We start from the raw sequence: 6,001 nt of genomic DNA on the forward strand, positions 1-6,001 counted from the left end.
AAAGTGATGTATCATACTGAGTGGTTATTGTGTACTGAATCATTACTTCATGATTATCTGTCCATTAGTTACCCATTTTGTGTCCCCATCAAGCAAAGAGGTGCATCATACAGAGTTGTTACGGAGTACTGAATCATTACTTCATGATTACCTGTCCATTAGTTACCAATTTCGTGGTCCACACTGACTTGTTACAAAGTACTGAATAATGACTTCATGATTACTTGTCCATTACTTATGTATTTTGTGCTCCCTCAAGTGGTGCATCATGCTGAGTAGTTACTGAGCACTTAATCATTACATGATTGAAGTTCAAGACAAGTTTGTGTCTGCCCGTAAGAAGTGCATCACCTTCACTGACAAATAACTATTATAATTCATCATTAATTCATGATTGATCCCTCCAGTAGTTAACATTTCACCCTTATGGACACTGTTATTACTGGTAATCCATCATTACCTTGTGATTAGCTTGCCAAAACGTCTAATTTGAGTCCACAAAATAAAAGGGAATCCACCTGTCCTCACCATTAATAATACAATTCTGTTACATGTTAGCTGGCTATATTTGGGACTACAGAGGAAACCACTTATAGTGATCACTCACATCCAGGTCACATTGATCACTATAAGTGGATGATTATCATAACCCATTTTTTTTTAATTTCTTAAATTTTTTTCTCTTAATTTCTCATGCAGATCACCATCTAATTGACATTTGTATGTTTATAACATTAGTATAAAAGTAATGAAACAGCCAGCTTTGCTATTTACTGAATTTTATTGACTGTTTCAAAATACAGAACAGCTGTTTCAAACGCTTGTTTCGCTGCTGCATCTCGGCTTGTTTTTGGCAGTCTGTCATAAGTCTCAAGGAGACTATGTTTTTCATTGAGAGAAAATTACTTTTTCCTTTCTTTTTCCCATCATGATTTCAGTGTGCACATGTCACCAGCCTCGGGTCACCAGCTGGCAGCATTGTGCGTTATGCGTTTAGGCTGCGGGGGTGAGGGCTGCAAGAGTGCCACAGTAAGAAAGTTGAACCAGAATCAACTTTTGGAGAAAAGCAATCTGTGACACTGTACAACTCTGCCATGAGGGAAGACAAAGACATTACTAGGAAGAGGAGAGGACATTTGATAACGTTAAAAGTAAAGTCAGGCTTTGCTGATGGCTTCCACACTCATTTTAAAAAAGGAGAGAGAGAGAGAGAGAGAGAAGCCAGTGAATGAGAGGAAGAATTTTCTTCCTCTTGTTTGAATAAACAAGACATATTGGCAATTTAACAATTTATTCATTTAACAAACAGGAGCCTCAGTAGCGTGTGGGAGAACCATACAAAGCCACAACAGCCTAGAACCTCCTCCTCATGCTGACCTCAGCCCCATTGAACACTTGTGGGATCAGCTTGGGTGTGCTGTTCGTGCCAGAGTGACCAACACAACCACGTTGGCTGACTTGCGATGAATGCGGGCCCTCACAACTCCACCAAGCATGGTTCATGACACCACTATATCCCAAAGCTCCAATTGCTATTAGCCCCAAAGAATCATCTAGACCGCCAGATCATCCATTTTCTTGTACGTGGTTGTCCCACAGTTTCCACCACCACCACCATGCTCTGTTAACATTCACGCCAATTCATCTAACACCTAAACAATGCTCCAACGGACCATCCCGATCGCCTGTTTGTCCACTTTCTCATTCTTGGTTCCACTTGCCACCCTTTCCTCGACACTCCTTCATCCCTCCACACCCCACCTTCTTCCAGCCCTTCATGGCACCATATCCAGCATCACTCCACACTTTGGCATGTTATCCAAAGGTCAGTAAGGCTTAACCCAGTCTTAAAGCCAAAACGTTTGCCCCCGACTTCAGTCGTCCTGGCCTGCTACACCGGAATTCTCCACACAGGCTACCTGCCTCGCTACACTGACAAAGTCTTAGAATCTATGTTTTTACAGATATTCTATGGCCTGACAAAGTCTTAGAATCTATGTTTTTACAGATATTCTATGGCCAGTGAACTTTGGCCTCTATGGCTGCCTTGTTGCATCTCAACATGCAACAACGTTTGATATTTCCATTCATTCTTCGGAGACACAAAGATGCCGCTCCCAGACACTCTCATTTTTAACCTTAAGCAAAGCAAACTGACCAGTTTGGCTTCTCTCGCCCCACATTTCTCCTCACTTAAACTTGTATCTGAGCTTTTAGAACCATTCAAAACTACATTAACCAGAGACTAGTCCACCATGCATCTCCACAAGACCCGCTCTTCACTGCCGAATCAGGCAGAGTTGCTACGCGTTCCTGGTTGCAAACCTCTGCAAAGTTTCAGAACCATGCTCCGGCCACTCATTCCGCAGCGGAGCCGCTTCAACCGCTTCCAGACAAGGAATCTCAGATCACCAGTAAAAAAAAAAATCCATATCGTTCTTGGCGTAGTCTTGGTTAGTGAATTGTACTTAAGATGAAAACTAAATTTAAAGGGAACATATCACATTTTTTTTGTGATTCTCTGCTATTTATATACTGTAATGATGTTAGATGTTAAACATGGTCAAAGTTCCAAAACTTGAGGTTAACATATGTAGAACTGTTCCCTTCAAGTCAAAAGCCAGGGCTTCAACCTGCTTTGAATGCTTCATTTGCAAAGTTACCGCTCCTTCCTCCTCATGATACCAGAAAAAGAAAAACAAAGGCTACAGAATGTAGCCGTTGTTTTTAAGGTTGTTGCTAAGATTATTCCCTGTGTAGTTCAAACATGTACAGACATATTTGAGAAGCTTCCATTTCAAGAAAGAACAGGAAAAATATGTGAAATCTTATTACTATACTTTGTTTACCTAGACTCTGGACCGGTGGGAGAGGCCAGAGGGGTAACTTCTGGAAGCTGGCCAGTCAAAACAGAGTGGGCTCATCAGATGGGGGGACTTAAAGAGACATTAGCTAAAACAGCCTGTTTAAGACAGAGGCTGAGGGCCTGCATAAAGGGCTAGATAAATCTCAGATAAATGTCAGATAAATAAGGAGTTTTCAACTGTAAATCATGCAAATATATTCAACTAGAGCCCCAGAATAAAAATATAGACCTGGAAATATGTATGATATGTCCCCTTTAAAAAAGAAAGTGCAGATTTCCATCTTTTTTAATCCAACGATGACATCTTAAAGATGACTTGACTCCCAGTGACTGCCTCTGCACCACCATCTCCACTCCTGCCCTCATCTTAACTTTCCTCTCTCTTTTCCTCTTAAAAAAGAATGAACCAAAGTGTTTTTTAAATAGCATGGCAAGTGACTAATGACCGAAACATGCTAAAAGCCACTGCAGGAGAGATTTTCTCAGGAAGACAAATGAATTTCCAGCAGAATAATTAACTTAATTAACAAATTTGCATGCATATTCATCAAGACGTTGAAGTCCCTCCAGCACCAGCTTGATGAACACTGCTGTAATAAGGATCTCATTTACATCTTGCCATCCACCACCATTTGTCGATGAAGATGGGATGAACTTGGAAAAAAGAGAAAAAGGAAGGCAAGAAAGTAATTGGTTAGCCAGTGTCTATACCACCATGGATTGCCTTGAAATTACAGAAATATTTTGTGAGAAGAGGATGTGGGTGATGCTGCCTGCCCAACCCCCAATGCCAGCTCTGTCTCAGGGCTATATATACTGGAACCCCTGGCTCCTTCTCTCTCTCTCTCACACACACACACACAGGGTGATTTTTAAAAGCAGCAAGGTGAAACGGCACCGACTGACAGAGCCCGAGGATACAGCTACATTCCTGCAATCACCCATCTTTCTGCCTGTGCCCCCTCACTGCACTGTGCATGAGTGTGTGCGTGCGTGTGTGCATGCGTGCGTGAGTGCATGTGTGTGTTTGTTAAGGTTAGACAATAAAAAGAGGCCATATTGTTAGAAATGAGATATCTGCCAGGAAAAGCTCCACCTCTGATTGTTTAGTGTGGATATCCTGTATGACATTTATATTCATTTGCAGGAATGTCAAAACTGATCTCAGAGGCGTACAAGTTTGGGAATTGTAAATGCCATAAAAACAAATGTATCATGAACCACATATACTGTATATGAAACAGAGTTTTGCATGGGATATTATTTTCTAATGTGATGTTTTACAATTCCCATGGGGGATATATGAAAACCACATATGCCTATATCATTGTCGGTGCTGGGAGGAGCGTGTTTGGTCATTAGCAATAATTAATAATTATCAAATATAAATATTGATTATTAAAATCAATACAATTATTTATGCAAATTAATAATAACGGGGCACCAGTCAGAAACCAGGACCAATAACCAAACAGTAAGGTAGTCTCATTAAAGGAGTTCACTAAGGAATGCTAATATCTGAGGGATGCCAGATTCCACGGGTGAACAAAGGTTTGAGCTCTGACTCTCTCAACCAAAGTCACAAAAGACTTCTCTTTAAATGTATAACAGAATTTATTAACCTCAGCAAGAATTCATAAAATTAACAGATGCATTAGTTATCAACTCACTGTACTACAACAACTACTACAACTACTACCTAAGCAAAACAAACAGAAAACAACAGCTGTACACAGTTAAACACATATGCAGATGAAAGCATGTGTGTTTGGGTGACCAGATGGCAAACATGATCTGGGATGATGACATTGTGCAAGAGTCAACATGACGGGTGTGACTAAGGGAGGAAGTCACATCATGCCGCGCCACACCACACCACACCACACGGGAATCAAATAGTGGAAGTGACCGCGGTGTTTTGGTTAGAGTGCCCACCAAATGTGCTAAGGGGTGCAAGTGTTTATGTGCGTGTGTATGTGTAAACAGAGATAGTAGTAAGAGAGAGGAAACAAAGAAAGAAACGCTGGCTAACAGTAGAGTCCCGCGACCGTGGAAAGAAAGCAGTAGTTGCTTTGTCACAGAGAGAGCGCACATACAGATGGTGGTCTGTAATGTACGTTGTCTGGACTGTTCACCAACAAAGCAACCTGCTTTCTTGCTCCCTGTGGTGTTAGAGCGTCTCTACCCATGAGAAACAAGAGTTTGGGGCTCTCCCAGATCTTGCACCAAGGTGAAAACTGCAGGGCAGGCTGGGAGTTGTAGTCTGTGGGAGCAGCCTTGTGGCGCTCTTCCTTTGTTTCAGGGAATAAAGGACAAAGGCGGCCTCGTGGTCAGGCTTCAGAGTTTACAAGAAGGCCTTTGTCTGACCACATGGTTGAGGCCCAACATCATGAAACTAGAAATCTCATAACGGATGCTTTGACTGGTAAAGGTACACTTAACATACAGACAGCGGGAGATTTGTGTGGTGTGAACAGCTGCATTAGAGTACCACAGAGTACCAGAGGGGGAAAAAAATCGTCTCTGAGCATAAAGACACGAGATGTCATGCATGCTGAGGTGTCTCATGGGCCGTTGCCCCACTGTCCGACTCTACTGTTCAGACTCTGGCTCCAAATGATAATAATAATAATAAGCTTTATTTATAGAGCACCTTTCATTACATAAAATGCAGCTCAAAGTGCTTTACAAAAGAAATGTAAAACATAGATACAAATATATACATATGCACAAGCACATAGGTACACACACACACGTACATATATATATATACATATACATATGCATGTGTATTTATATGCATACATACATCAACATATACATACATATACACACACACATACATATTAAACAGGATAAATATCAGTTAAGACATAGTAAAGGAGTAAAAGACTTCTAGAGAAGGGATAAAATCATAGGGGTAATACAAAATCAATTAAAGGCAAGGTCATAGAAGTAGGTTTTGAGTTGCTTCTTAAAACCGAGGTGGCCTGTCTGATATGAGGAGGTAGCATGTTCCAAATCCTCGGAACTGAAGGCAGTGTCACCATACCTCTTGCTGTTCGTCAGTGGCACCTTTAGCAGACCAGCACCATGCGATCTGAGGGAGCGATTTGGAACACACTCTGACAGGCA

The sequence above is a fragment of the Thunnus thynnus genome, chromosome 21, assembly GCF_963924715.1.
Source record: "Thunnus thynnus chromosome 21, fThuThy2.1, whole genome shotgun sequence".
Classification (NCBI taxonomy): domain Eukaryota; kingdom Metazoa; phylum Chordata; class Actinopteri; order Scombriformes; family Scombridae; genus Thunnus; species Thunnus thynnus.